Raw genomic sequence first — 26,992 nt, 5'->3', positions numbered from 1 at the left:
ATGGTTCCACCATCGTTTTTCCGCCAGGTATCTGCACAGTTGTCAGGCCTACTGTGGGGAGATAAGCCGGCCAGGGTCGCGCAATTGAAACTGGTTAGAGACTGGTATAGCGGGGGGATAGCGCTCCCAAACCTTGAACTGTATTACTGGGCAGCCCACCTTAAGGTGATCAACCAATGGATCCACGTTGCACAGGATGACCCGGCATTCCTGGCTGATAGGAGTCAACTAGGCTTAAACACCCTGCTGGCCCCGCTTTATAATAAGGGACTGTTGACAAAATTGAGAGGCCCAACCAAACACACGGTGTCTATATGGCATAAAGCTCAAAGACGACTAGCCTGGGAGGGGGTGATTACCAAGCTCACACCACTATGGGATGCCAGGGTCCTAGGTACTCTGCGGCGCAGTAAGGGGTTTGACCGGTGGGACGACATCGGGATCTCTACAGTAGGAGATTTGTGGACGAGGGATGGTGTGATCTCATTCGCGGCCCTGAGGGAGCAGTACGACATGGGAATAAATGAAACTTACAGATATGTACAAATTAGGCACGCACTCCTATCTGTACTAGAGCCAGGTACGACGGTCCCAGAATCGGCCCCGTTAGAGGACAGATTGCTTACGGACTACATGGAGGCAAGTGCTACCTCACTCACCTACCGTAAACTGTTAAACAACCTACCGGATCCGCTGGTGAAACTGAAGGAACACTGGGAGGACGAGCTTGGGGAAATGAACAAGGCAAACTGGAATGCAGCATTGGCATCGCCCAGGGAGGCGGGTATATCCGCACGCTTTAGATTGGTACAATTTAAAATACTACATAGGGTCTACTACACCCGCACAACACTGCACAGAATTCACAGGGCAGATCACCCATATTGTCTAAGAAACTGTGGGGAGGAGGGTACGCTGTTCCATACGTTGTGGGCCTGCCCCAGTATACAAGACTATTGGAGGCATGTAGCACGCACGGTAGGCCAGACTCTGCACACGCCATTTACACCTGACCCCAGGGTTTGCCTACTGAATGTGTGGGACCAGACCGACCTGACACTGCATGGGAGGAGATGGGTAATCATTGGTATGATGTTGGCAAAACGTGACATAGCAATGAACTGGGGGGCGCACAACACCCCGACCCTGGCTCAATGGTGCAGAAACATGGATATGTTAATGTTGACGGAAAGAGCGGTGTACCAACAGAGGCTCAACCCACGTAAGTGGAATAAGACATGGTCACCATGGAACGTGTATAGGGGGGAGATCTGTGAACCACTGCCTGAGGATGACGATATTGATAGCGCGGGGGAGGATGAGGAGACAGGATGAGCGGGAGGAGTGGTGGGAGGGGGAGGGCGTTAGGTACAAAGGGATGCACGAGCCTTACGAATTGACATGATGTTAAGTTTGTGATTGCTATAAACCATGTATAATGCCCTGTGCTGCTTCTACTCACGCAAATGGTACAATTTCATTCTGCCAACGGAAACGTGTCATGACCCTTTGTTTGTAAGTTATCACATAGTAAACAGACAAAATTGAAAAGTTGCTTGAATGGTTTGATGCGGCTGAATGTTGAAGCCGCACTGACCAATGTTTAACAGTGACTGATTACTTTGTGCCAGCAACAATAAAAACAATTAAAAAAAATATATATATATACAGGGTGGCAAGAATTTTCGTGATTACTGCTTGTCCTGTTTACCTTTACCTACCCCTGAGGGTTCATCCAATGATCTTTAAAGTTAGTGTGTGGTAGCTGTTATTGATACTACATCTGCTTGCAATGGCGCCATTTCTGAAGATGAATGGATGGTTGTAATGGCGAACAATAATACATTGATGAAACTTTTGTACTACATTAAAGTGAGTCGGCCTTCTGAGAGGACTTATCAGATGACTTAAGATGTTTTTGTCAGGAGTTAATGGAACTATCGTGTGAGAATAAGATTTGCTCGAGATATGGATTGTTTGTACCAGTGTTTGAGTTGAGAGAATGAACTTTCAGAATTACTCATGAAGGACTCTGGGCATTTCTGCTACCTGTAAAAAAAACTACAGCAGAAATTCTGGTGGCCTGATTTGGACAAGCAGGTTGTGGTCATCATTGACCAGTGTCCACAATGCATTGTCTCTAATAAGCATTTGAAAACTTCTTCCAAACCAATATTTCCAGTGCACTTCCTAGTAATCCCTGGGATAAGGTTGCCATGGACTTTCAGGACCTTTTAATTTACTATCCAATGATGAGAGATTTTTGATTGTTCTGATGTATTATTCTTCTATATGGACCTACTATTCTTTTGTAGAGTCAGCTAACACCAAGGCAGTGATCGCATTTCTTGAACGGTTGTTTCTTGTGAGTCTTCACCGCAGGTTATAATCACGAACAACGGCATGCATTTTGTGTCCAGGGAAATGATGGAATTTATAAATTAGAATGTTATCAAACATTCTCAATTAGCACTATATAGCCCGTCCTCTAAAGGCCTTGTTGAGAGGATGGTATACAATTGAAGTAGGGTATACAAATTGCAATTGCTGCGAATATTAATGTTTGCTCTTTTCTGGAAGATAAAATGTGAGCATACTTATACCACACCTCTTTCCCCTACAGGTGTTACACCTTTTAATGGTCTGAGGGGGAGGGAAGCCAGAACTAAATTAATACCTACCTGAGTGGCTAAGGAAGGTCTCTGGTGTTAAGCATACATTGGCAGAACCTGAAGGAGATGTGTCAATGAGAGAGAGAATCTTGTCAAAACAAGACGTACAGCAGAGAAATGATGACTGCTGGAAGAATGTGAAATGTTTTGAATTTGAGGGGAATTATTGGGTTTAACTCAAAAACCCCTAAGTGTCAACAAAGGAGAATCTAACCAGGAAAAGTGGTCAAGACCAGCAATGCTTTAGTACTGTTACATGGTTAAAGGTGGTGGAACAGAGACAATGTAGCTCCGTTGTTAAACTCACAAGCAAATAATGTAGTTCCGTTGTCAAACTCACAAGCAGAAATGTATTTTTGTACTTGTTCTAAGGAGGGTGTAGGTTATTCTATGTTGACAATAGATATTTGCAGTATTGATCCTGTTTCACATACAGTTTAGTGTGCAAGACTTCACTGGTGAACGTACAAGGTCAAGCCATCATCTGGGTAAACCAATGGCTGATGATTAAAGGATTTCTGATTGCACCAATACTGAAGTTGCTTGTATACCAGCTAGCAATCGCAAATCGAATATTGTGAAATTAGCTGTCAAATTGCAGGATTCTGTTTCATTGTAATATTTTTGGGGTTTATTACTGTTTGTTTTTCTTGTGTAAGGAAGGGGGTGATGCAGCATTGATGTATGTTGTTGTTTTTCTTTGATGTGACTGCTAATGTTATTATGTAATTTTGTGTTGTGAAATTGTGGTGGTATGGAGTGCTGGATTGGTTCTGGAATGGTTGGGTGAGATGTCAGTTGCCAGATCATACCTGGGCCTGCCTGGTGGACAGTGCTGCCGTGAGTCTCTTACTATCAATAGTGAAGCTTAATGTATACACCATTGCTTGAGTTATTTTTGGAGTCTTCATTAGATGCATTTCAGCTACTGTGGTAACCCGCACTACAGAAGTCCTGTCTGGGGTGAATTCCATTTGGAGAAGTGCAGTTTGGATTCTCCCAAACAGTGTCACCATGTGCAGGTTGTGCTGTGGTTAACCACAAATGCAGTCACTCACACCAACTATGCTTACCTTTGGGTCTTATACTATTTGCAAGCAGTTTATCCAGTGCTCATTACCTTCACTCTGTTCATGTTTCTCCAATGACACAACTTCTGGCTTTGATGACTCATGCACTAGTTTAGCACATATATGAATTCCGTGTGTTTCTGTATTAGTTTACATGGTTAAACGTCAGTCTCAATGCACAGTTCTTATTGTGTGTGGCAAACAGGGTTAACAGTCAGTTTGATTGTGCAGTTTTTGTTTCATGTTGCAAAATTTAACAGCAATATAGAGAACTTTCTTGTTTCCTCACAGGATAGAGTGCCCAGTGGCTGAAGACAGTGAGTAGGAGAAGATGTGCACCCAAGATAAGTCATGGTAGGGATCACATCTGTCACAAATGTGTGCGGAGCACATGTCTTTTCAACTTGTGCTTTCTTCCATCTCTTTAGCATGCATTCTGTGATGTGAGGTCAGAAGCGGCGAGGTCCCTGGAAGAATCTCCTGAGGTGTGTGTCTATTTGTCCACTTCACACCTAATAATCCCTGGGGCCACACTGGCCAAATGCCTTGCTTCAAATGCGCGCAGTATAAAGACCTTTTCCACACTTTTCCACACTCAGGCCATAGCTCCTTGACAGAAGGGACTATAATGCTGCACCCATTGTGTATAAGAGAGAGACACAGGAGCACTTCGCAGCACGATTCTGGGGGCAGCTGGGACCTGCAACAGTTTACCCAAAGAAGGCAGGAGAGGACTAGCTTTAGGCAGATTTTGCGTAGGGTGATGAAAGACAGGAAGGAAGCAAGGTCCTGCCAACTTATTAAGTATCACAAAGGAGTCTGTGATAGGTGTTGCACTAAAGCACCTTTCTGAAACAGGAATTGCATCCCATTCTTGTGGATATTAGGCTAGGAAACCAAGAGAGTTATAGTTTGATTTGTTTATGGGTTGTCATCAATAACTTACTAAGTTTGGCATTTAAAAATGGTAACATGGGCTTTCTCAAAGTCAAAGTTTGGTAGACATGCTGTTGGTTTTAACGGCCATTCACCAAAGTTTTTGTTTATCTGTTTCAGAAAACTAAAAACAAATTAACCTCACACCCTGAAAGTTTTTCCCTCAGGTCATTATTGTTTATCTTTTTTTCCCTTACCACCAGGTTTATCGTGGCAGTGATGGGCAAGAAAAAAGGCATTAACCATCCACCCTAAAATGGGCTGATGGTGTAGCACCCCTCCTCTGACAGCCCTCAATCCTTCAGGCAGGAAGATTCCCACTGACAGGGCCAATGAGGGTTTAAAGCTTAAGGTCCAGTCATTTCTATATGAGGCATACAGACCAAGGGTTTGGCAGACAGGGTACTCCATTAAAATCTTAATGGAGTATCCTGTCAGCAAAACTCTAAAATGGTCCCTAAATTTGGAAACTTTTGGAGCACCAGGGAAGAAGTTGCAAACTCTTCTCTGGCAGAAAGCATAAGGAAGTCAAACCTGGACTTTCATAATTTTTGACCAACATAAGTCAATAGTTTTGTATGAAACTGCACTAAATAAATGCAGTAGGTGCTTAGGTTCTGTTCTACCCCACCAAATGTACCTACATTTATTTTTCAGTTTGCATCGATTTGTATAAGAAGTCTTGATCCCTATATACAATGACTTTATAATGGTGCCTTTTAGCCAATGCTTTGTTTGGGTTTTAGCTAAATAAGTCTGGAAACTTTAATTACTTTAATTAGTGAATTTCTTAGCTGTTTTGGTGATGTTCCACTTGCACCTTTTTTCTAAGAAAGGACTTGCTGCTTGTGGCAAGCTGCCGGGATTAATCCTTGGATTCCCCACAGACTCCAGTTTGTCTAACAAGAATCAGATAGCTTTGGGTTTGTGGTAGCTGAGCTCACCACACCTCCAATCAGGAATGCAAACTTGCTCACCTGTTGGCTCTGGTCTTATAATCTGGTTTCCCACAGGTAAGGAGGGCAAAGACTGCAGAGAAGTGAAATGGAGAATGAAAGAACATAAACAATTAAAAATGTAAAGCAATGTCCAAGTTGGAACAAAAAGCTAGGGAAGTAGAAACAAAGTATACAAAAAATAAAAAAAATGATATAAAAACTTAAAATAGTGAAAAATGTTTATTCTTGCGCCCATGCCGCAGTCTCCACCAGACATATATCCAGCTGTCAAAGACTTGCCAATCGACTCCAGCAGACCAACCAAGGAAGGACTATGGCAAACCATCAAACATCTGAGAAGTGGGAAGGCAGCAGGACCTGACAAACATTTCTGCAGAGGCACTAAAGGCAGACACTGAAACATTAGTAAACATGCTACACCCCATGTTTGGAAGGATCTGAGTAGAACAGGTGCTATCAGACTGGAAGGAGGGAAGTCTCATCAAGATACCCAGGAAAGGGGACCTGAATAATTGTGCAGACTACAGGGGGATAACTCTTCTATCAACCCCAGGCAAAGTGTTTCACAGAGTCATCCTGAACAAAATGAAGGAACAACTCAACGCTCAGTTGTGAAACCAGTAGGCTAGCTTTCGCAAAGATAGATCCTGCACAGACCAGATTGCAATGCTGCGCATTTTCATTGAGCAGTTGATGGAATGAAACTCCCTCTTCTATGTCAACTGTATCGACTTTGGGAAGGCATTTGACAGCGTGGACAGAGAGACACTTTGAAAACTCCTCTACCACTATGGTGTGCAAGATAAACTTGTAAGAATCTTCAGCAACTCTTACGAGGGAATGACCTGCATGATGGTCTATGAAGGACAACTCATGGAAGCCTTCTAAGTGCACACCTGAGTCCAGCAGGGTTGTTTGCACTTACCTTTTCTCTTCCTTCTGGCCATAGACTGGATCATGGAGACATCCACATCAAGGAGAAGAATGGGAACTAGTGGACACTTAGGATGCAGCTCAATGACATGGACTTTGCAGATTACCTGACCCTAATCTCCCATACCCATCTGCAGATGGAAGAGAAGACCGACAAAGTGGCAACCACATCAGCACAACTTGGTCTAAACATCCAAAGGGGAAAACCCCGATCATCGAAGCTAACACAGCCCGTCACTCTTGAAGGTGAAGCACTAGAAGAGGTTGAGGCCTTCACCAACCTGGACAGTGTCATAGATAAGCAGGGGGCACAGTCGCAGAAGTCAAGGCAAGAATCAGCAAAGCAAGGGCTGCCCTCATTCAGCTAAAGATGATCTGGAGCTCCAAGGACCTGAAATATGACATTTTTTCTCCAACGTAAAATCGGCCCTTCTGCATGGAGCAAAAACTTGGCGGACAGCAGTGATCAGCACCAACAAAGCCCAGACCTTCATCAACAACTGTCTGAGGAAAAGCCCCCAATTCCCTTACCAAGCACCATCAGCAACAACGACCTATGGCAGCAGACGTTTCAACTCCCTACTTGTGAAGAAATCATGAAAAGAAGCAGGGGCTGGATAGGATGTACCCTCCGCAAGCCCACATCAACCACCACGAGGCAAGCCCTGACCAGAAACCCTCAGGGAAAAAGGAAAATAGGAAGGCCAAGAAACACCTGAAGCTTGAGGCTGACCGCAAGGAGATGGGTTATACCTGGTGTTAGATTGAAAAAAAAGCTCAGGACAGAGACGGATGGAGAGTCCTGGTTGATGGCCTATACCTCAGGAGGGGGAGTAGCATAAGTAAGTATGGTGAGGGCTAGAGTAATGAAAGGTGTAAGTGAGTGTGTAAGAGCTCATGTAAGAAGATCATGCGGAGAAGGCTGTCACAGTAGGGGACATTCTTCGTAAACAGACATAGGCAAGGTGATGTTAGTAAAACAAGGGTTACATTAAAGTGAGAGAAACAATTTGGGATTGGGTTAAGGCTTTCTGTGTAAAATTCACAGATGAGAGGGTACAAATCAACTTTATACCTTTCAGTTTGTGTGTTTTGTTTTACATTTTGACACACTGTTTGACCTGTTCCTTTTTTATTTTTTTTAATCTACATTTTTGTAGCAGATTGCAAAGCTTATATTACACTGGCAATGTCTCCCAAAGTTCGCATTATTTCTCTTACCCATAGTTTGCAGAATCCTGCTTTTCATGTGTTTAAGACTGTGTAATTTTCTTTCATCTAAGTTATACAGCACTGGTAACATGCAGTATTTTTCTACTGCATATCTTTTCTCAGCTTTTCTTTGTGAGTGATGCAAGTTACACATGTATAACATGGATATACAAGCACACATTTTCTAAAGAAAACACAACTCATGGATGTACAAATGTCATCTGTTGTTACTCCAAGACTGTCAGTTATATTGTACATGTTCTAATCTATCACTAATGTTCAGATTTTTTGTTGGAGTCTACTCCAAAAGATTTTGCAATAGAAAATATCTGTAGATCATCTACTTTAACTAATGACTATGGAATAAATAATTATTGTATAGAAAAATTAATCTAAACTCACATTCATGAAGCTAGCATCAAAACCCATAATAGGAATAATTTGTGTGGAATTTTGTAATCTTTACATGCTTGTTTCGTCAACTATATTTTTCACAATTGGGTTCCACCTATTTATTCCACCATGACTTTCACTTTTGATCATTTCGATTTTGGACCTTTACTGTGGGTGAGCTCCTCACCTGAGTCTCATGGTATTTACATGCTATTTGGACTCAACATAATTTCTTCCAGTTTCCGCCTTTTAAGATAAGGCCGATGAAAGGCAGGAAGGGTAAGGGGCATGGACTGGTTAAACTTGCAGGGTGTGTTTATGATACTGCTGGCATGCGCTGTCTGGTAGATGTACACAAGTAACATACCTGTGGCAGTTTTAAACTGTAAATCCAACCTCACAAAAGAACCCCTTTGACAGGCCTAAGGTAATCCTTTTGCATAGTAATAAACCAGTCTTAAACAGGCATCTCAAGCAGGCCTTATTGCCCGTAAAGACATATCCTTACAGTGAAAGATCCTCAAAGGTTATTTTTACTGTAGCGGGGCAGGGTGCTTCTAAGAGTAATGCTGGGTTGCATTGTTACATTTATAAAATGGTAAATTTGGATTGGTAGTAGCTAGAGAAACACTTTACAGACTCATTTTAACAGTAATTTAAAATCCAACTAATTTGTCAAGTCAGAATTTCTTATACTATTTTGGAAATAACACTTTTCAAAAGTTGCCATTGTCCTGCCTACAATGAAAAGGCTTTTCTGCCAGTGATGAGTGTCACATGACTGCTGATGGCTCCCCTGTAGTGAGATGTATGTTGCTCACAGACAGTGGAGAAAGGACCCTATGTGTGTGGAGGAAGTTTCCCTCCTTGGCAGGATGGTGATGCAGCGAGTGCAAGGTTAGTGATTTTATTAATTTTTTTATTTTACTTTCCCTATCCCGTCATTTGTCCACTCCCCGCCCCCAACCGCCCTGCTCCACTGCTGTTACCTGTGCCAACCGTGCCTGGAAGGGGGTGCAATCCCAGCTTTTGAGCTCTGCACAGGGGAAGAAGGGTTCTGCCATATTGGTTTTTCCCAGAATGATGTGCAGGATGGTTGGGACAGGTGGGGGGGAATGATGTGGCATCCTAGGATTGGCCAGTGGTGCCTGGCATCTAGAATTTCCACACACACTTGCAAAACCCTGGACAAGTGAGAGACAGTGAGTAAGACCGAGGACCCTGAAAGCAGTTACACCATGAACAGCAGGAAGGAAAAGCCACCATAATACCCTGATGGACTAAGGACTTTCAGTGCAGCTGACCCAAGGACCAGCTGGGTCTTTCCAGAGCCAACTGCGCTGACCTCCTTATGCCCGCTAAGAACAAGTTATGGTAAGCCCTCGGTGTCCTGCAAGACGGCAAAGGGGCCACGTGACCTCGGGAGGGTAGGCTGAGAATGAGGCTGGCGCAGTGAGCCAGTAAAATAATCTCCCCACAAAGTGTTCCCTTTGGAGACCAAAAGACCTGTTGAAAATGCTCCATGTGGATATAACTTCCCACCAGGAAGAAAATGAACCCAAGATCAAGAAAATAGGTTCTAAGGGGCCCAATTAAACAGTGTTTTCTCACACAATTTCTGCAAGGTTTTACCTGTACAAAACACAGGGCCACAGTGTCCCACACAATATCAGAGCAGGGGTGAGATGTAAACTGCTTCACAAAGTGGGTTTTCTTCTCGTGTGTGGAGGCTCTCAACAGGTAAAATTTGTTACTGGATTTCCAACCTCCCCAAGGCAGCTTTTTTTCTTTTTTTTTTTTTGAGGGTGAGAGGACATACTCAGGCAGTGACTCTTTTTTTGCCCCAGGTCTGGAAATTTTAGAAAGTTGTATTTTTCCTTTCTTGTTAGCGCATGGCCTTCTTATCTTGTGATTTGTTATGTGATAATAAACTTTCCTGCCTCAAACGCTTACAATGCGACTATCCAATTAAAAGAAATGGCAACTGATGGCAGTGAGTGATACGTATTACCAATGCAAGACTGCCTTATGCTAGGACAGCAGTTGGAGCTCCCTCAAATGCACCTGGGCATGGCAGGTAGATAATGAGTAGTTTGAAATAAAATAACAATATTTTGCAAACAAAATGCAAAAGTGTGCTTTGCTAACTCATCTCCCGTCGTTCACGTTTGGTTTTGGCAGACGCTACTTTGTAGCAGGTGAGAGAACTTGGCTCAGTGCAAACCTCTTACTCTAACAATCAAAGGACGCCCACACACTTGCTGATCTTGGCTAACATTTTAGTGGTAATAACTGCACAGTCGTTCACTGGAAGATGGCTTTGTTTCAAAGAGCTGCATATTTTACAGGACTTGCTTGTTCACATAGTTCCTCTGATTGTACCTAGGTAAACTCTGAATAGTACGATAGGCTCAGAAGCAAAAAGAAAAAATTGGATATTTTATTTGACAAGAATTTCGGCAAAGGTCATGGTGTCTCATTGCGGCAATTCTTTCGATCTTCGGTGGATATGTACAAGGAAGTAGAGGAGAGAGGCGTTAGCCTTCCTGGCATAACGCCTCTCTCCTCCACTTCTGAAATGAAAGGCTGCACCATATTTACAAGAATGTGGTGCAGCCTTGCGTTTTCCCCTGCGATGGCACTAAGTTTAGCAAGTTAGCACCAACCAGGCACCATTGCACCAGAGTGCAAGGGTGTCTGTGTGCAAGGGAGGATTGTTTATGTGTAGGAAGGTGTCCCTTCCTGTACATAAACAATCCTAGAAATGCCATCCTGTCACTTTCATGCATGCTGCTTCATGCAGCACACATGAAAGTGACAAAATTGCATTTTTTTAAAAAGTTTGTTTATGTACAGGAAGGGACACCTTCCTGTACATAAACAACCCATGGCATTTTGCTTTTTCAATGTGTGCTGCACAAGGCAGCACAAATGGAAAAAGCAAAAACGAGGAGAAATAATGCATTTCTCCTTGTTTTGCCAACTTAAGACCAGTCAGTCAGTCAGTCAAAATACTTTATTTCGATAAATCAATATAAAAAAAAGGCGCAGTACAATAAATATACAGTATCAATAATTCATACAAAACAAAGCACACATCATTCAAGATTTAAAATATACTTCAGTGGTTTCTTTTTTAAAAAGACAATCATGTTAAAAACAATAAAAGGAGTAAAATTAAAAAATACATCACTAGTTTCATAAAATCAACATTTATCACAATATAAATTGATCTCTCCTCCATTGTCCTTACTTCCAATACACGGTATCCTTTGTATAACAAGATGCAAACTCCATAAGGATATAGTCAATCTCGCGTTTCCCATGAGCCTGTTCTTTGAACGCACAGCGCCCACCAAATAACTGGCTACATGGAAGATGACACTAGGGTTATTTAGTAGCTGCAGATAGAGGAGTGCTGGCCTAACTTGCAAAAACCCTGCCTTTTTAAGAACAGGCACAAGAAACTTTCTCCTCTCCTCTATGAAATGACCACAAAACATCATGAAGTGCATAGTGTCCTGCGAAGAGAAATTATCGCAGGAACAAGGTAATGATTGTTCAGGCTTGCACCATGTTGGATATTGACCTAATATCAAATGTATCATGTTTAAACCGAAGCGAGTTAAAAGGAACCTATGAAAGGGGCGGTTGACCAAGGTAAGGTAAAATTCTGGACCAGGGGGATTGGCAACCAAAAGGTTAGCTCTTACAGTTGGTTTTATGAGCTCCTTTTCCTCTCTTACTGAGGACAACCTCGTATGCATATCCCTTTTGGTTATGGCAATGTCTTTGTGTGTAATTGTTTCCGGTGAGGAAAAGAGCTCAGGTCTCCCAAGTGAGTTGAACCCATTTTTTACATAAGTCAGCCACTTAATTTTATGTACATTATCAAGTGAGAGACAGTTTTTACCTGGTCTTAATTTTGGCGCTGCCTCCTATGTATGCCACCTTTGTACATAGGGGGCTCTGTCAAAATTATTGGGTGTTGCAGTGGAACGCCCACCGCAATACCCAATGCCCACCCCTTTCATGCTAACCATAGCGTGAAAAGGGTCCTAATATACAAGGCAGTGTGAAGCCACGTCAATTGGCTTAACACTGCCTTGCACATAGGGTGCAGCCCATATCACCACCACAAACTCAATATAGGTGACGTTGTGGTGGCAATAGAGGCTTGTACATATGCCCCTTGGTGTTGTATGAGCCATCAGTGTCAAATTGGATATAATCTGCCTAATCACAATAAATCATAAGGCATGGTACACATTTAGGGTTGTATTGCATAAACCAAGGTTATAAAACCGTCAATGGTACATTTTGATAATCTTTGAAGAGCACCTGCTGTGTATTTCCAATGGAATTACCATACTGCACAGAAGCACATGAAAGTAATGGTGCTCGGATTACAACTAGTTGCAGCTGCAATTTCAACAGTATAGCTATTCACCAAATGCAGCATTTCTTCTGTAAGTAGGCTTTTCTGGATTTCCGCTTCCAGAAATAAGAGCTGAATTTTGGCTTTTGGACAGAGGTGGCACCAGGTGATGAAGTATCATGGATGAGGTGATTTGGTGTGGATGAGTTGACACAGGTCGTAGACTGTGATTGTAACTGAGAGGGGGCAGTAAAGCGCTTAAATAGCTGCAAAAGAGTCTGGCAAAATGCTGCCAGAGAGGTGCGGCTGTCCATGGCTGGTCATTGTAAGACACAGAGAAGCAGAAGAGGAGAAGCTAGGAACTCTGCTGGCCCTACAAGATAAACAGACAAGAGGGGGTGACTGTGAGGAGACATGCCTTCATCAGAGCAGCCAGAAGTCAAAGGATCCAAAGAAAGAACGCAAGGAACTGCACATGACAGTGATATGTTCCTGAATGTTATGTTATGTTGTAGATGATTTGTAGCGCGCACAAATACTCTGGAGTGTCCTGGCCCGTAGGCAGACTGAAGCCTAGAGAGTAAAGATTAATTAGATGGGTTGATTGAAAAGGTGAGTTTTAAGTAATTTCTTAAAAATGCGGAAGTCCTGTGTGTGCCGCTGCTTGTCAGTATGATTGTTCTACAAGATGGATACTTTTACCGAAAGAGACTGGCCCCCTAGACTAGTGCGATAAAAACGAGGAGTAGTCATCCGGCGAAGAGAGGCAGAGTGCAGAGAGTGGCTGGGATGGGGAACATCCTTTACCACGCGGATTTTACTCCGCAGTACCCTTTCAACACGTCTTTTACAACGCAAGTCGTAACCACGACTTGCGCTGGAGGGGGCTACAGGACAAGGAATAATTTAATTTATTATCCAACACCTTTCCTACTGTACGTAGGCTGGTGTTGGAATAGTAAATTAAAAAATTCCTAAGTCCGCACCCCTCTCCAACGCAAGTCGTGGTAACGACTTGCGTTGTAAAAACGCGTTGTAAAGGTACGCGTGGTAAAACCATGCGTCGTAACGTCGTACATCCGGCTGGGATTATAGAAAGCAAAGCGCTTCTTGATGTAAGGCCCCAAGTCGTGCTGGGCTCTGTGGGCTAGGGTGAGAGCCTTAAACTGCACCCGCTGAGCCACGGGAAGCCAGTGCAGATCACGCAGGTGTAACCTCACACTAGATCTCTTAGAGATATTAAATAAGAGTATGGTCACTGCATTCTGAATCATTTGTAGTTTATTCATCAGATAGCCGGGGATGCCGATGAATAAAGTGTTGGCATAATCGAGCCGGGAGAGGCTAAGGGCCAAAGCAACCATTTCCTTAGCCGGCTGTGGTAGCAGAGGGAAAACCCTTCTAAGGGTCTTAAGGGTGCCGAAGCAGACACCGGTGAGTTTTTTGATGTGCTCTGAGAACCGGAGATCATCTCCAAACCATACCCCTAAGTTCTTTGCTGGGCCACCCTCAGAACAAGGGCATGGAAAGTCCGGAGGCCACAGGGCTTCTCTGAAGAGCGGAAGAAACGGGCCATACAAAAGTACCTCAGATTTCTCCTCGTTGCACTTGAGTTGGGCCCGTGTCAGCCATGTAAACACATGTGTGTGTTATACGAGTGCAATAGGCAATAAACAACACAGGGCATGTTGTAATAATGTTTAATTATAGTAGAATGTTCCATGCCCCCCTGTTCCTTGTTGAACTTTATAACATTCCGACAGTTGCCTGAGAGCTTGCCTTGGAAAGTTGGGGATGCTCAGCTGAGGTAACGCTGCTGTTGTGTTGTGGAGCAAAAGAGACATTCAATTAAGACTTATCTTCAGGAAGCTGCATTATGTTTATTTTCAGCAATGGCGATGAGGGTGGGATCCATATTAGGGAGCGGAAAGGAGGCTAACCCAACATTCCAATGGACACATCCGGTATTCCCAATTAACCTGGATATTGAAATTGAAAAAAACAATGTTTCATTCAGAATCTCGTTGAAATTACTATTCATTAAAAAAGAGGCTAATTAATAAACAAGAAACCTCTGATTCTAAATAAATGTGCTTTTCAACAAGATCCATAGAGGACATCTAATATAATTGAATGAAACCACTGTGGTACGCTTAATTTTGTGTGCCAAACAGAGTAAATTGATGTTACTTGTTCATGCATCATTAATTCATGTTGTTCAAAAACATAACTCACAGGTGTTATATCATACAAAAAGATTTTAGGTAAGATGTTCCGTATGATAATGGCGGCCATAAAGTGGTGAGTGAAAGTTGTGGAAATATGCATAGCATAAAGATTAATTCAATCATACACATTTTGGCTATGGAATTAAGCATTTGTGGGAGAAAATGCATCATCGTTTTATTTTAGCTCCTCGTATATCAGTTCAAACTAATATCAGTGCTGGTGTTTTGACTTCTAACCCTAATTACTTCAATTGTGTCTTCCTCACAACAGAAAATGTAGCAGCAGAAAAATTTTCTTTAAATGAGTAAGGGTCAAGCAATTCGTAATTACCTAGTTTTGAACCAGAAGGTAAGAACATATACATTGTGTGATTGCAGTGATCCTAAGTTACCAAAAATCACTCGGACCCTGAATAGATTCTATAAAATAATAATACAAAGAGATGAAAATTGGTTAGACAATGAGTGTGAAAAAAGAGGGACAAAATTCCCAATATTCACCATTGTTCTTGGGAGAAAGATTAAAAAACACATATCTTTAGGCCAATGAGGATCTTTGTGGAACTAACATAATGCAGGCCGAATTAAATTAGTTATGTATGAATAAGAAATCAATTGTAAGAAAGAGCATGCTGCCATCAAATTGAGCAAGGAAACTCGCTCAGCTCTGTGTATGTGTGTGATGGATTTGGGGGCTTAGAGCATGTGTGAATGTGGTCTATTTGAGGAGCTGTGGTGGCCACTCCGATGCTTGTATGCTTTTGTCCACAAAAATAGAACCCAATAGCCTTAACATTATACAAAATAAACAGAAACCCTTGCCCCTCTGAAATAGGACATACATTAAAAGTTTGCAAATTAAATCACAGGTCCATGTTTGATAGCAAAATGTCAGGGAATTAAGAAAGACTAAGAGAATTGAAAAAAAGACTACCTCGAAAAGTAGTCTAAAAATAATGAATATCAAAAAAACTATTTAAAGCATAAGGATCATAACATTTGCAACACTGGCCACTTCTGTCTAGAACCAATCACGCACCTGTGTGTATTTAGTGAGACTGATATCATTGAAGAACGTCAAGGGGAAGATTCCCTATATAACATCAAAGGTACACAGTAACAGTGATCTTGATCAACAGAACAGAACACCCCATTGATTGTCAAATTGAATGCCAAAACTGGGTTCAACAGTCATTCAACATAAAAGTCCATTTGCATTGTATAGGGAGGCCAAATGTCCCGTTCATCATGTTCATTCAGTCCATGGTCCATTAATTTAAGTTTACCAATCCATTTTCACCTTCTTAATACCAGTATGGCAGACATGCCACCTCCTTGGGGTTGCATAAAGTTGCTTGAACACTTGTGATCGTACTTATTCCAGAGTGTGTCCATGTTACTTGTAATCATCAACTAAAGCTTATTCCACTGTATTAAATTTTACCCTACTGTGACGTAATCGGATTCTTGTTTTCACCTTGGGAGTGGGAGGTCATTAAAATAAGAATGCAAGGACAGCATACTATGGATATAATATTGCATGAGTAACAGTATGGGAACTTAATTAGGATAAATGTAATGGGATCATGCCCAATGGATCTTGATTCTAGATAGCACTTACAAGCAATACCAAATGGCCCACATTAGGGGGTTCAGTCCACTAAGAACACAGACTAGGTGGACCATCAGAAAGGAGGGCTACTCTAAGGTAAACACCCTTTACAACGCAACTGTTACAACGAAGTACCTTTACGACGCAACCATTACAACGTAACTTTTACAACGAATTGCGCTGGGGGGCGCTCTAGGATAGGGAATAGTTTCCAACACCTTTCCTACTATCCAAGGGGACTGGAGTTGGAATAGTAAATTAAACTATTCACTATCCAGCGCCCCCCAACGCAAGTCGTTGTAAAAGTTGCATTGTAAAACTTGCGTCGTAAAGGCATGCGTTGTAATAGCATGCGTTGTAATGTCATACATCCTTACTCTAACCACCTTAATACATACATTCTGAAAATGCTTAGAAGAGAACTGAGGTTTTTCAGAAATGCATAAAGCATCTAAATCCAAACGCCTGTTTACAATTATTTTAATTTAATTGCTAACAACATTGTATGTACTTACGAATACCATCTTATCCTCATTGTTTGATTTTATTGTGGGGTTAGGAGGTGTTCTGTTGGGAAGTTCAACACACGTTTCCTTCATTGTTTAATTAATTGTTTAATTAATCTTACAGGGTGACCTCTCTAAAAACGTCTTTGAATGCAAGATGTTAGACTGAAGAAAGAGAAAGAAATCCTCTCTCTTTACACAATTTCTTCATACACACAAAACGAGAAAATGTCTGGTATGATGACTAGTGTAACTCAGTAAAGTGTTTTGTTCGTTAGGTTTGTCAAATGATGTGGTATATTATAATTTGTCCTCACAAACTGTGATAGACAAATCCAGAAATGTAATTTCATAAGCATCACAAGAGAGAGCAAATGTATTGTCTTTAGTCTTGGACTTTAGCCACCCATGAAAGGTCATTTCCTGTCACCTTGCCAAAATCAAAAAAGATACTGCCTATGTGCATCCACCACAAAATGATATTTAAAAAAAAAGAAGAAAAAAAACAACCAGCAAACCTGACCAAATTAATGTTGTACCCGAAGGAATATATGCAAATTTGTATCTATGAGAACCATCCTATGCCCTATGTATTTCTTCAAGGATGAATCAACATACTTCAAAAATGTTAGGTTAGCCCTCACACACCAACCCAGGTGTCATGCTTCATCATAGGGCTGCCTCATTCGTTCATCAGTATTGACCTTTGTGTCAAATGAGTTTGCTAGGTTTATAGAGTGCTTTCACTGGTGATAGTGTGCGATCCAGAACATCATACTAGAAATGTCCAATAACTCCTCAAGAAAAATACTTTAAAGCTGGAGAATCGTGGAGATTAACAAAAATATATTCAAGATGCCTATGAGTGCTAATCCTCCCGCATCGAATAGGTCACCGTGTTTCAGCCAATTGATAGCCCCAAAATGGATCCCTGGCATTCATCAGGACCAGGAACCTTGAAAAGTTGTCAATTATATTTTCTCATTCATACAGAATATATCCATTCTTTATCATTTTCATTCCATACGAGTCACAGCATACTCGCTAATTGAGTATCTTATATAGTGAATTCCTATAAAAATGAAAGCAAATGAACATATACACCAGGCAGGAAAATAAATGAAAAATGCATGTACATAGCTGTCAAGGTTTTAGATTGCTATGTGTGACACTTTTATAATTTCAGTGTAATTATGAGTGACATTTGAACAACTATGAGTGACACTTTCTCACGAGCAAAATCAAGCAATGAATAAGAGGTAACATATGAATATCAGAAATTAAACCCATTTTGGCAACAAGAAACTGAAAAAAGATCTTAAAACTACTATAGAGCACCAGAAAATAAAGGGCGCTTAGAAAGTAAAGTGGTGGCAAGGGGCATGCTGAGTGGGAAAGAAGCATTCGACCTCCCTGATGTAAAGAATGAGCAGCATGGACTGTGGTTCAATCAAGAACAGAACAACATGAAGAAATTGTCCGTCTCCGAGAAGTTCTCCCATGAGTGTAATTAACAGGATCACTGGTGCAAGAAATATTACATTATACTTACTGAAAACAGATATATATATTTAGCTACTTGCCATGCACTTGTGCCAGCAACATGAATGTTGACATAAAAAGATTACATTCAGTAAGAGACCATACCAGAGGAACCTGAATTTGATCTTTACAGCAATAACATAGGCATTGGAGTTGTAAGCGCTAGATGCTTGGAGGGCCTTGCAGTGGAGTACATTGTGTTCATGCTGGACAGCGGTAGCTGGCATTTCTCCATAAGAGAAAACTGAAACTTTAAAATGCCGCTTTACTATCTTGTCTAACTTCAGTAACCTGGTGATATGTTATTTATAGGTGTAGGAAGATGGTTGTTTAGAAGATAGTATCCCCTGCCTGCTGAAATAGGAGCCTGCAAATATCTCTTATAAACTGTGGATCTGCTTTTGGGAATATGGTGTATAAGGAGTGGCCCTTCTGAATATACAATTGGGACACTGTCAATGAAAGTTAGTAAGATATTCAAAACCCAGATTAGCAGACTAGTGAAGCTCATAACATGCCATACACTATGGCATTAGACCATGGTAAAACATGAGTCAGGCAGCCTAACCCGTCCAACAAAATCACAAAGTCCACATCTGGCCCAAGGGATATGTACCCTGAGATGCTAAGTAGAGTGACAGGTGGACCTAGTGCAACAGATGCACCCAAGGCAGCAGACATTTTGAAGGCAATAGCCAGCTCTAGATGAGGCCGCATACATAAACTTAATTTACTGTCAATTGAAACGAGTCTACTTACGACCCATATGTAGAAAGTTGCAGAAAGAGCAAAACTTCAGAGGAGTCTGTGAAAACAAAACCCGGCAATATTCTAGAAATGTGAAGAACTTTAATGAAAATGCAGGAGAAGGCCAGCATTCTTGAGATTGAAGTTGAAGACACCGAGGGGCGATCCGGACATAGTTTCCAGAACAAACAGTTAATAGAATTATTCTTAGAAAAGTAGATTCTATGAAATCTAGTGGGTTCCTCCAAACAAAAGAGTGCAGAGAGGGCTTACAATGCCTCTTAAACCCGGAGCCCCAAAACAGACTATCACTGCAAGCCTCTCACTCTTTAGTGATGCAGTTTTTCAGGAAATACCTAAAAATAAACCAACAGTTTGTAGAGATCAATACATGTCTTCCCTGATTACACACAGCTTCTCCAATGACAACTCTTCCCTTTTGAAGCACAATGCAGACAGGCTTAAATTAGAGATAATATGGAAAGCATTTAGACGTACCAAACTAGTTAAAAAGTCAAAATTGCAACACAGTAAAAATCCTCCTCCTGTTTATAACAGTAGAGAAATATTTAATTAAAAAAATGACACCAGAGTAACTGACATCGAATACAGGGAGCAGAGCATATGAATTAGCACCAAGCATAAGTAAATATTTTCTCAGTAAATACTTTTGTTGATCTTAGGCACGATTTCTGGTTGACCACGATGGAGCACGGGTTGGGTACACCAAGGTGGTTTATCCTAGTCTGAGATTTTCCCTTCTGACTTAGGGGCCCACTATGATGTTGGGTGGATGCCCCCGCCAGGCTGGCGGTAGCCACTGCCAGCCTGGCGGGGGCAATCCGCCCGACATCCACACTCGTTTTCCCCCTCGCCATATTAGTATGGCGGGGGGACCTCTGCGGACGGAAAGACTGTCTGCCGCTTTTGCGCCCCGGTTGCCTTGCGGCCGGGGAGGAAAAGGAATAATATGGTGGCGGTGTCTATCAGACACCACCAGCCATATTATGATGGGCAATTTTCAATGCCTTTCCTGTTGTGCCTGTCATGTTGTGCATTGAAATGCACAACGTGCATTTTTAGCTTTACGGCGGTCGCAATGCTAAAAATGCGGGAAGCGCCCGCCACTGTGGCAGGTGCATCCTAATCTGTAGGACGGGACCCCCGCCCTTATGGCGGGTGGTTCCAAGCACCGGAAGGATGCCGGGCGGACTTTGTCCGCCCGTCATCCTAATGGACCCCTTAGTCTCTGAAATGGAAGCAAATTCCTACATCAGGGCAAGAGAGCAGGCGGTATCCGTCTGTATTCAGCAAAAGCCATTTTGAAGTTGGATAGGTATTGACTGAGGTATCGATGAAGCCTTTGGTTTTGGCAGGAAAAATCAAATTTCACATCCAGGTGATCCTCTTATCAGTTGTATATTTCTGATGCCTTCACCTGGTCAAAATTTCTACCTTTGCACTTAGCCCTTTTTTTTGGAGCTCAGATTTTTCCTGGGAATAGCCTGTATCCAGGAAAGTGGCACCAAATTCAGATAAACTAGCCTGGACAATCAACCTGATTTTCTAACCCTTGAGTGATTTGTCTTGAATAATTGGTCCTGGCTTCAGGTGGTCTGGAAGTTAAAAATGTTTTACTAATTTCAGAATAAGTTCTTTTTGACATCACTTAAAGTCACAAGACTTTAGGGACAGCACTATTAGATCATTGCTCCAGTCCTGTCCCGATTGCACCTGGTCACTGACCACTTCAGTAAAAAGGCCTATTGGCGCCTGTTGTCCCCCTGTAGCTACACAGGCGGTTAGCCATCTGACCCTTGGAGTTCCTTTATTTGCCATGGGTACATGTAACCTAACAGCTAGAGTGGTTGACTGACCTCGGAGCTGGGGAACTGGGTTTGATTCTCAGCTGGGATATTCAACATCCTGTGATTCAGGGCACATCACTTAATCTCCCTGTGCCTACCAAAAATGAATGTTTCTGTCTGTAACGTAACTGGTGCTCATGTAAAGCACTCTGATACCTTCGGTACGAGTCTGCGCTACATACAACTCCCACCCCCCAAAAAAACGTGGAAGCAGGTCCGGGCCATCCAGTCTCTTTCACAGGTCTCAAATAGCAGGTGCAGTCATTCTTCTGTTCTTCCACAGGTCCAGAAAGTGTTCTGAGAAGCTGGGGATGAGGTCCATTTCGGTACAGTTCAGTAACCAGTGGCTGGGATTACTTCTAGACACTCTCTAATAAGTGGGTATATAGTTGCCAAAGGACAACCCCATCTAACTTGAAAATGTAAGATGGCACAGGCGTTTTGCCCTTGGAGAGAGCTTATGTGCCATTCGATAGGATGTTAATAAATATTAAAGATAGTGGTTGAATCATTCTTTGCTGGTCCCAAAGCAGAGATAGCAGAATTGATATGTTATTCTGTACTCTAGTTTTCTCACAGGAAAGCCAGAGCCTTCCACATTGAAAATCACTGTAGTAGGCTTGACACTGGAGTGACATGTTAACATCAGATTTCTACTTATTAAACTTTTGGGGGCACATTTACAAGGGCTTTATCTCCGCTTTTTTTGGCTTAAAAAACAAAAAAAGCGGAGATAAAAATATTGCCCTTTTTACAAGAGGGTGCCAACATGCATAATCGCATGTTAGCACGCTTTTGCACTACGCCTACCTTTGCATCTCTAATGAGATGCAAAGTGGGCGTTCCTGATATACACTCCATGTCAGGACATCAATAGCGTGGCTTCGCGCTATCAGCAAGGATGCCCTAGCATTTTAGCAGACGTTAGTTTTTGGAGAAAACTGCTGTTTTCTCCAAAAACTAACGTCTGCTAAATTCTTGACTTAGCCATCCCTAACATAGGGGGTGGATTGTGCTAATACGACCCTATGAATCGTATTAGCAAGGTTATCGCCCTTTTGCAGGGAACATCTCTGGAAAACCAGCGATGTTCCCTGCAAAAGGGAGAAGACCTCGCTATCTCTGGAATTTGTATTACCCTGGAGTAATGCGTTGTTAATTACGCGCTACCAGGGCGATAAAAAGCAGAGATAGCCTGCAATAATCTAATTATCGCTAAGCACGGCCAGCGATAATTATCGCTGGTCGTTGCTAATATGCCCCTGAGATACATAAGACCCTACTTTATGGGCTACAAGGCCTACATATGGGTGACTTATGAATATATAAAAGGAAGGGTTTTCCCCCTATCAAAATGTTTGCTTATAGACCTGGGCATAATTCACATTAGGTCTGCTTGGATGGGACATGGTTCACAGATATGGCAACCCCATTCTTGTCAATTGGCAGGGTCACCCTTGAGAATGAAACATCACAAGTGACGCTTTTGCTAACATAAAGCTGACAAGCTAACTGGTGAACTCCTTAGCACCTAGCAAACTATTTTGTGTGGGACATCACCCTGACCCAGGCCGTATAGGAGGCCCTTCCTTCTGGCTTGCTCCACCGGCCTGAGGAACTGTGTCTCCCAGGTGAGAGGCCTGGATTCGTCTGCCGGGGTATTATAGGGGCTGATCAGCCTGCAGGAGCCCCAGAATCCCCCTTGGTCTGACGCCAACCTGGCCTGAGTAGGGAAAATGTTACTGCTTGGTACGTTGGGACGTGGCAGGGTGGACTGAACTTCACAGATGAAAGCCATGGCTTTGTACGCCTCTGACAGGGGAATACTGGAGCTGTTCAGACTGCAGCACTGCTAGACTCCTCCCTGGTCTGATGCCAGCCTCCATGTAGGGAAGGGATCCCTGCCCGATGCTTGAAGCCCTGACCTGTGGGGACGGGGTCTCCTAGGTAAAAGGCACAGCTTTGTCTCCCTTTTATTGGGAATTACTGAAACTGTTTGGCCTGCAGGAGCCCCATACTCCCCCAACTGTTTCTACACCATGCAGGATCTGCCATATGATGGGATATCTCTGCTTCATACCATGGAGGAACACAAGAGTCCTCTCCAGTCTGCAGCCACCATGCCTTGGGTAGGGACTGGCACCTCAGTTCCTTGGCTATGGGAGCCCTGGGTTAGTGCCTTCCACCTGTTTGGCCAGGGGAGATAGGAAGGGTTAAGCCACAGCCATTCCCCTCTTCCTTTGGGCCCACTTGGAAAGCTGATTTTTCTCAAGTGTTAAGCCCCCGACAAAGCTGTGGCTTATGGTACCCGGGTGAGACAAAAGTCAGAGTTAGCTGAGCGGGCTAGCCCTCCAGTCATCTTTTTGGCCAGATATCGACTGGCCATCTGGTTGGCCAGCCACTAACTGATAATCTGGCCAGCTAGACTGGTGACCAGATGTCCAGGGCTGACCAGCTGCAGATTGGCCCAGTGCTCAGGGTGCTCCATCCTAGAATCACCCTCCAGCTTCTTGTCTCCAGGTGACTCTTCTTATAACGGCTCAGGCCCATTGGTCATCCTGATGACCTGCAAGGGATCATGCCTCCCAGTGCTGTAGTGGTGCAGGGTAGGATTAGGAGGCCACATGGGGTGCTCAGAACATGGTGGAGGCAGGGCAGTTGCCATGAGAGGTCATGGAAGCTTTCAATCTGTCTCAGCCCCATGGACACCAGAGCAGAGAGGCACCAGCCCCCCGAAAGCCTTCCTAGCTAATCCGGAACCAGTCAAGCTAAACCACTGCAAAAGAAATGCACCCAGCGGGGAACGGGTGCACCCAGGTGGCAGTCCTGCACAAGCCATCCCCCCTTCTTGAGACCCATCTTCCTGTCTAGTTAAATCCTAAAGATGGACTTCATGGACCCTACCCGTTTACCTCACAACAGTTTCACACCTTCCTAAACACTCTACTCCAATGTTTTTCAACTTTTCTGTATGGTACTTGTTGGCTCTCAGTCTTGTGCCTGTATGTTTCCCTTGGGCTGCATTTCCAAACAACCTGACAAGAAGGGCTGATCCTGGTGTGCAGGGTGCTGCTACCAGCTTAAACCATCCACAGGATGATCCTCAATCAGGAGGACTTGGCCCCCTGAGCGACACAAGGGAGTTGATATTTTGTACACCACATTTCCCGCCACCGGATGTGGATTTGGATCCAGGCTCTGCCCTCTTTACTTGCTATTACTGAGGGAATCCTGGTTAGTTAATCTTCCTCTGTTTGTAATATGCTTCTTGTCTGAGGCTGTAGTTGGTGGCTGAAGCGAAGGGGATTCCGGACCAATCCCTAGGCAGCAGAGGGGGAGTAACCGAAGCCTGTATTGGCTAGCATGGAAAGTGTCATCTTTAGGCAGGCAGGGCACTTTCCCTGCCCCAACCACAAAAGTTGGCTCTCAAGCGGTGCTCCCTGGCAGCCTTGGGAATCCACAGACAGCCATGTGTGCCACTCAGTCAAGCACCCTGGATATTTTCTGTGCCCAGGGCAGACAGGTCAACCACCTGTTCCAAAAAGGTGGGGAAAGGCAAGGCACGCAAGAACTGGGGGTGTCTTGCAATGGGTGATTGGATATGAACCTTGAGAGGATGAATGCAGCCACCTTTGTCAGCTTTAGCCATGATCTGGGAGAGCCCCAGGGCAATTTATGCTCATGTGACCCACAGACCAGAGTAGTGCAAGAGCAACCTGCAGCTGCAAGATGCATTTGAAGTGTTTATGATCAATTTGTTCTGCAATTCACACTAATTCTTACAGGTACTAACATTATTCATGGATGCACAAGCCAAGTGATCCACAGACAAGTGTGCAGACACAGGAGAGGTAGGAGGAAGGCAATGACATCTGCCATGGAGTGAGACAGCCCAGGTCCTCATTAGGGTTCCCCCCTGGAAGTCATCCTCCAAAGTTCAAAGTGTGTTTTTTTAGGAATTCGAACCTGATATTGCCCAATCTTGTGTGGCTGAACTCCACTTGTTCCTCTAAAAAGTTGAACGCTTACCACTGGTGGTCACATAATCAGTAAGGGTGGAGGAGTCTTCAGACAAATCGATTTACCAACTCAGTACGGCCTTACACCATCACCTACAGAGTCAAGAAAGAGCTATTAATCTGTCAAATTCTTTTTCTGTCTTAGATGGGTTGTTTCTCATGTTGAGCCAAATTAGCCACAGGCTCCACACTGATGGTGCATTTCCTTCAACTCTTTTATGTATCATCTTTGCAAACATACTCCAACCAGAATCAAATGGTTTCGTTTCCCGAAAGTTGTTCAGCCGGTTATGGGAATAATGCTGCCAAATTGTTAGTCAGCATTGTTTATGGACGGAACTACAACAGCATCTGATCATCTTCAAACCTCCAACTTTTGTTCTTCATTATTGAAAACATTCTTGAAAAATGCTTTTGCTTTGTTTCACAGTAGTCCAAGAAGTTCACCTCCAGCTGCACAATACAAATTCAACTGCCTGTGCTTCTTAATCATGGCCCCAGTTACGCAAAACCAACAACAGGGAATCGGAGTCCTGTTCCATTAGTCCTAACTTAAGTATTGATTTGACCGGGCTACTTTGAACACTACTTATTCCAAAGTAAGTAGTTTTGAGCCCATAGACACTCAGTGAAGAGCATCAAGGATGGCTCAGAGAGGCAGGAGAAGGGACAAGCGATAGCCCACCGCATGGATCACTGACACACTATTGTGATAAAAATATTACTACCAAAAATATTGTGTCAAAAACATTGTTTACCATAATAGTGTGACACTAATATAGTAAAAAAATAGACATAAATATTGCCTTTTGGTTATAGAGTTTAAAGTAGCAATGGCCAGCTGTAGGAAGCCAAATAGCGATTGCAAACACCAAAATTGGCAGAATTTCAGCCTCTGCGATCGCAATTTGGCTTTGAGCAATGTAGGTTAGATTAAACCTACTCGCAAAATATGGAACCACAAAAATTGCGATTCCCTATTTTGCGATTGCATTTAAGGAATCGCAAATTGCGATTCCTTAAATGCAATGTAAGTAGCACAAAAGAAAGTGCACTTTAGCCTTAAGGAATCGCTAATTACCACCAACTTTAAGTTGGTGGTAATTAGCGATTTCCTTTAAAAAATCACTCTTTTGCTTTTTTAATAGTGCCATGTGCCACACATTCATGCCCTTAGGGCATGTATGTCCTCCACATGTGCACACATGCACATTTCAGGGGTGCAACAGCGGTCCTTTTGGAACCCTTGAACCCTTGAAATTGCGCCCGCAATTTGTGAGTGCCTCTTGGTTACTCGCAAATTGCGGGTGCAAATCCTATTCATTCCTATGGGCCTCTTGGCCTATACGAATGAATGGGATGGTATTCCTTGATTGCGAATCTCAATTTGCGTTTTGCAATTAAGGAATATTAAGGAATCGCAAATATTTTTGCGATTCCTACCTACATTCAATTTAGCGAGTCCTTAATAGCAATTCGGTAAAAATCGCTATTAAGGACTCGCTAAATTGAATTTACCTACATCTGGTCCTAAAGGCTTAATATTGTAATATATTATTTTAATATAAGGAAAATTAAATATATAAACATACATATATCTGTTTCTTGTTGTATCAGTTAGATGTCTTCAGTGATGTCACTAACCATGTCATGAGTGATGTGATATGTGAGGTCATACGCAGTGCATTGTGGGGCGTAACTTATACCTAGCTCAGGTAACTATATCTGCCGATTTCACTGGTTTTGTACAAGTAAAATCTTAGCCTAACTCTAACATTCCTGTAAACTTTGTTTTTTCCAAGGAATTTCTAAGGTTTTTTAAAATTCTATTTTCTAACTATTACATCCCTGTACCCTTTGGTTATTTAAGATAATATATATATTATCTATATTCAGGCATGGAGTGCCTAATAAATT

The 26,992-nt window shown here is 42.7% G+C and overlaps 1 protein-coding gene and 1 pseudogene across 1 annotated transcript in view; both read right to left on the bottom strand.

Moving 5' to 3' along the window:
• Positions 1 to 26,992, bottom strand: part of GRM1 (glutamate metabotropic receptor 1) — a 2,398,293-nt gene that overhangs the window by 240,209 nt on the left and 2,131,092 nt on the right. The window lies entirely within an intron of this gene.
• LOC144764727 (5.8S ribosomal RNA) lies at positions 24,741 to 24,893 on the bottom strand (annotated as a pseudogene).

This window comes from Lissotriton helveticus, chromosome 6 (genome assembly GCF_964261635.1).
Source record: "Lissotriton helveticus chromosome 6, aLisHel1.1, whole genome shotgun sequence".
Taxonomy (NCBI): domain Eukaryota; kingdom Metazoa; phylum Chordata; class Amphibia; order Caudata; family Salamandridae; genus Lissotriton; species Lissotriton helveticus.
Note: the sequence above shows the minus strand (reverse complement) of the source record. Positions and strands in the feature narration are given on the sequence as shown.